Here is a 6183-nt window from a genome sequence, read left to right as displayed (position 1 = left end):
ATGACTGAGGGAGATACAGGAGACAAAGGCCCCGTGCATGTGCTCCATAAATAACCCCTGTTGTCTGCGTTCATGCCCTCGGTGGAAGAGGAACCGCCCAGTAAGACCTCACTTATGGTGGGAAGTAGAAGTCAGGGGAAACCTTGTAGACTTGCGTCAGACGTGTTCTGATGCTTCCACGGGCACACACGGGCACACGCGGACACACACTCTGTGTCACTATCTTACTCACTAATTGTAAACACGGCGCACCTCCCAGCAGCTTTTTAAGCCCCTCAGGGTAGAGAGTCTTACGCTACTATTTTTGACTGATCTAACATATTTGAAATAGTTTTCTCCCCCTATTCTTTGACTTAATAATAGCATTCTTTGATGTATAAATTGGGCTGCTATGTATCTGAAAATGATATTCTTTCGTCTCTGTCAGTTATGATAGTTTATTTTGCAATCCATCAAGTGATTCTGAATATCTACTTGTGTGCTATAACCTAGCAGGCCAGAGGGAAAAATAGGAAAAGTGAACAAAACAAGATGCTGGGGGAGTCCACAGTGAGGCCCTCTTCACTTCCGGTTAATCCCGAGGTCCCCCATGGCCACACCCCTTCCTCCCTGTCCCTGCCACCAGGGCTGGTGGAAGAAACAAGGAAAGGCTTCCTGTTTCTCCCAGAGCAGCGTCATGGAGGAAAAGCCTCAAAAAGCCTTTGCTAGAAAAGAAGTAGGTTTCGGAATACAGATCATGGACTTTGGTTTCAGATACTTGTTTACAAATCAGAACACTGCTGTGGTGCCTCACTTGTGGTGGAAAGTAGAAGTCAGGGGAAACCTTGTGTGTAGGGGCGGAGGGCGGGGGAGTGAGAGCAGGTGGACTGACCTCGAAGAGCACATGGAGGGCAAAACAGCGGGGCATGGTTCGGGTTACCCCTAGAGGCCTCCAGTGGGAAAGACCCCAGTAAGACCAGGCAGTGGGGCTGGAAGGGGACCCAGAAAGCAGCACAGCACTACAGAAAAGAAGGAAGGAAGCATTCTCTAGGAAAAAGATGACACGTGGCTGCTTTGCAGGTTGTTGGACGGGCCCCAGAGGAAGTTGACCGGTGCAGCAATTAGAAGGTGACCGGTGACCGGTGCCCGCCGAGGGCCCGAGCGTCCTGAATCTCCCTGGAGCACAACCTGGCAATGGATCAAAACTTGAGATCTATGAACTCTTCCCCAATAATTCCATCCTAGGAGTTTCTCCCAGGGCACAGTTGTGGAGGAGTGTGAAGATTCGATTCGGGTCTCAGCGGGTAGAAGATGGCTGCTGGGGACAATGTTTAAGGAGCGGGTTAGTGAACCCCATGGGGAGATTTTGCAAAACAATGAAACATTGACTATGACACAAATGTCAAAAGGGAGATGGTGACATAATTGCTGTAAGATGTGCATCATATATCATAAGGCGAAAAGGGCAGGTAACGGAAAGGTATGTCTGTCGTCCCCTTTTCTTGAACATACGTGCACAGATGTAAAGTTTTTCTCCATCTAGCAGGGCAAAGTCAACACCAAGATAACACAGGGAGGGAACCTCCTGCTGTGCTACTCCCTGTGGCTGTGTGGCCCCCGAATGGGTATCCATCCCCTTTCCCCCCACTCCTTTGCTTGTGAGTTGGGAGGGCAATAGCTGTACTACCTCGAAGAGTTGTCAGGTGTAAGTGAGCAGACAAAGTGAAATGACTTACAAGAGTAACTTTATGTCTTTGCTATTACTACAACAGATCATATTTTTAAATTTCCTTCTTTTTTTGAATCTCTACCTTCTTATTCTTCCAAAATAAAAAAATATATATTCATGGTAATTTGGGGGGAAAAGTATAATTATTGATGATGTTCAAGAAAATGACATTTGGTTTAGGAGCTACAGAATATCTTTCTGGGGTTCACATCTTTCAGAATGATATTGCTGGAGGACTTTGGGAAGAATTCTGATGGCCATTTGGATGTTGAGACCTTGAATTGAAAAGGTTTACATTGAAATTTACCACCGGCAAGTTTTCCTGAAACATGCTCAATTATTAGCAACTGAATTTTAGACACTCTGTTTTCTTTTAAATGAGATCTATTTATTAAAAATACCAACATGGCTTTCAAAAGCTTGGAGGTCTCCCTCATAGGCCTTGAACTTACTTTAAAAACAGAGAGGATAATCTGGTTGTTATGTATTCTGGATTCTAAACAATTTCGTAGTTCTGCTAAGAATCTTTTTCCCTCAAAAAAGCAAAGTTTTCATTTTTCTTCAAATTCAGAATAATCCTGTTTCATTCTGATTCAATAGCATATGCAGGACCTAGCATAATGTATACATATAGAAGATTTTCCTTGATCGTAAGAATGTATTTCCAAAGCAACTCGTATTCAGCATGGAATTGTTAATACATTTTTAAATAGTATTATCAAAATTATTATATACTATACATTTTTAGAGACACATATGATTAAAAAATGCATGTAACATCTCAAAACCTCAAGAAATGAATATAAATTATAGAAATTAATATAGAATTGATATGCCTTTATAAAAAAAATCATACTGGTTACCTAGTGACCTGTGAAAGGATTTGTTTCTAACGAATTAATCTTTCACTTTTCATTTGAGAGAACAAATGGAGTGATACATAGAATTAACGCTTTATTTTCAAAATAGGGTGAGTTGCATCCAAACCCGCCAGCCAATTGCATTTGGAAATTTGCCGTAGAGCTGGGAGCAGTCCTCCCAGCACCTCTGTCTATCCATTTCCTTGCAGATTTGGACCAGAAGGTGTTTTTTGTGGCCATCATACAATGTATCTAAAAATGACTAGACAGTAATACTGAGCTGTTAAGAAGAGAAGAAATGCAGTGTGAAAACCTTTCCGAATCTAAATATTGTGGACTCACATTGTTACTGGGTGCTTCCATAGGTCCCTATGTCTGTACCCTCCTCCTCAACCCCAGGACACACACACATACATACACATACATGCTGTAACAAAGTCAGTTATCTTCTATCTTCCTTGCTGACTTCAAGCCAACAGCAAGAACAGAATTTGCCTCTTATGTGTTGTGACTATCACAGTGCTTCACACATGAGCATTTGCAACATGATACTAAATTCCTCAGGTCTTTTGTGTGAATGCTGAACCCAATGAACAATTGTGTGAATGCCAATGAACCAGAGGCATGGTGCACTCTGGGTGGCTGCTGTGACATCCTGTTCCTCGGTCCCCCACTGGGACAGCATCCCACCAACAGCTCTGAGGACTGAAACTGGGAAAGGACTTACCATTGCCAAGGATGTAGTAAGGAATCTTGCCAGAAGGCCATGGACCTTATATGACTTCACATGGGAACTAGAAGTAAGTAAAGGCAAAAAAGCCAAAAAATCAAATTTCCTTTTTTTTTCCATTTTATTTATAGCATGTCTTGGTTATTGGTGAGTCTTTCAGGATCAAAATCAGAAAAAAATAATTAAAACATTTCATTTGTGACTCAATTTCTCCTGGTACAAGGCAATGCTGATAGCCAAAGATCAGAATTTCAGCATTTTCTCAATACCTTTTATTTTTACTCCTTCTGCACTGACTTTATCATTTTCAATACCTATTTAAGTAATTCAGCCCACCCAATTATTCTTTAACCAATTTTTATCAATGACCCCTCTCTAGTATGGCATGTGGGTTGCTGGCTATTAGCTTAATGTCGTACAATTAATATCTTCTCGGCATTCCTTCTTTATTCAACAAGTAGTACTGGTAAGGGCCAACCTATCTTTTAAAGGTAAACCTTGTCCAGTTAAACACAAGAATGAAATCACTATAGATCTATTATTTCTCGGAATAGAATATCTCCATTTGCATAAAATATTCTTCCTTTGACAAGTTGCCAGGAAGAAACACCTCATACCCATTCTTCACAGTGCTCTTTCTATGGCATTAAGAATAGAAGAAATTACCATGGTGGCCTTAAAACTATTATTCTCTCCCCTTCCACCTCCTGGCCCCTCCTGATTTACAATATCGCGCCTCTTTGAGAGCTCTGTCACTGAAATGCCCGGATAATGGACAAAGGGGAGCCTCTTACATAATGTAATTTCACACTAAGGAAACTGGTTCATAGGTTGGAATATTAGGGTCAAATGCAGAGCCTATAACCCTTGGGTTGGTTGAAAAATAATGGCTGGAGTCAAAATTTAAATAAAATTTAAATCTCAACAACTAAATGATCTATACGCCTTAGGGACAAGTGGCTAGTAGACCAATCACATGCTTAAGTACCAAAGGGAAAGAGCACAGGTAGAGTGCTATCCTATTAGAAATAATACGGCTGCTTAAGGGGCAAATGTCTTTTTTCGAATATAGGCATGCAAGGTAATGCTTCTAAGTGTAAGATTTATGGCCCATGAGGAAATGGGATCGTTGGCCATTCAGGAAGAAAGACGTCCTCTACCAATAGGCAAGTGTGGTGTTATTTGTCGACTTGACCGGTCCCCAAGATGCCCAGATATTTGTTGGAACATGACAGGATGCATCTGGGATGGTATTTCTGGATGAGATTAACATTTGAATACACACCGACACAAACACACATACAGACACACATATCCTGCTGATTCTACTCCTCTGGAGATCCCTGAGTACGGCAGGGTTTGGGGAGAAAGCTCAGATTGATCTCACACCTATAAATGGAGAAGAACCATCCCACTCACCTTGGTGTGAGGCATAATGTCCTGGGAAGAACGAGGGTCAGAGCAGCAGAAGAACGATCAATCAGAATTCTTGATGGTTTGGCCAGTGGTGCTATTTGCTACTGTCTGTATGACACCCCCAAGGCTTAGATAACCTTTAGAACTCCCTATGCCTCTAACTTGGTTTGGAAATCTGTCCAACTGACCTTTAAACACTTGCCTTGGGCATGTTCGACTCTGACAGAGCCCAGCAGAACAGAGCCCCACGCCTGGGTTGTTACCCGCCTCGTAAGACATGTACCCCATTCTCACCTGGACACTTCAATTCTAGAGATTAAACTATTAGGTGCACTTGTGTCTGTGGTCTCTTGAAATAAAGTTGTCATTTTCAATTACTCAGCCATGAGTCACAGCTTTTAAAAAAGGAAAAAGGGTATTACTGACCCCAGTCGTCGGTTTCTATGTTTCTTCATTTGTAATACAAGTGGTTCTCACTTTGCAAACGGGCCAAGGGTGTGTGTGCCTATCGTCTAGCTGTTCTTGAAATTCTAGCCCTTATTTATATCCTTCATTGGCCAAGTCGGACAAACTGTCTTACCCACAGATTATTCATCTGTAAAAAGAGAGTGTATTAGGTTCCTGGACTTTCAGTAACAAAGGACTACAAATGTGGGTGCCTTAAACCACAGTCATTCCCCCCCTTCTAAAGCCCGAAGTCCAAGAGCCACATGTGGGTAGTACAGTTGGTTCCTCATGGAGTTCTAAGGGAGAATCTGCTCCAGGACCCTCTCCAGCCTCCGGTGGTGGCCGGTAAACCTTGGTGTTCCCGGTTTACAGATGCATCACTACGTTCTCTGCCTCCATGACGTCACCTGGCTGTCTTCCTCCTCGGGTCTCTATACTATATTCTTCCTCTCTTCTTATAGGGTTACCAGCCACATTGGGTTAGGGCCTATCCTAGCCCAGTACGACCTCAAATTAACCAAATAAGGTCATATTCTGAGGTTCCAGCGGTTAAGACTTCAACCTTTTTTAGGGTACCCAAGTCAACCCAAAACGGGTGCAATCATTACACTTGCCTGGGAGATCTGAGAGCACAGGATGGCCAGCAGTGCCACTCATAGTGACAGGGGTTCCAGCCTCACAGGGCATTTTCTGACCCGTAAACCTCACAGTGGATTATTAGCTACGGCACACCAGTGTAGACTGCTCTTTCCGGCTTCTGAATCAAGTTGCCAAGGAACATACCTCTATCTAGGGACACGAGACGGTGCCTTCAAGGGGCAACTTGTGGAATCATCTTACCTCGTGTGTCCAGAGGAAGATGACGACCATTCTGCACAGGCCTGCAATGTGGATCCCTCCATTTGCATTATGGGAAATGCCACCTGCACCAGCTCACCTGTGTCACACAGCGATGCATCCTCTGAGCACAGGTGTGCGGGGGACACTGGCGATGGTGACAATGTGGAGATGCTCGGGGGACG

The 6183-nt window shown here is 43.2% G+C and overlaps 1 long non-coding RNA gene across 1 annotated transcript; it reads right to left on the bottom strand.

Annotated features, from left to right (window-relative positions):
* Positions 1–2581: 2581 nt before the first annotated feature.
* LOC125082298 (uncharacterized) lies at positions 2582–5812 on the bottom strand. Its single transcript, XR_007121944.1, has 3 exons — positions 5192–5812; positions 3296–3362; positions 2582–2848 (listed from the first exon to the last, which is right to left on the bottom strand). It is a non-coding gene; the product is annotated as an uncharacterized LOC125082298 (long non-coding RNA).
* Between the last annotated feature and the right edge of the window lie 371 nt (positions 5813–6183).

This window comes from Lutra lutra, chromosome 12 (assembly GCF_902655055.1).
Source record: "Lutra lutra chromosome 12, mLutLut1.2, whole genome shotgun sequence".
NCBI lineage: Eukaryota > Metazoa > Chordata > Mammalia > Carnivora > Mustelidae > Lutra > Lutra lutra.
This window is presented reverse-complemented; position numbering and strand designations above follow the sequence as displayed.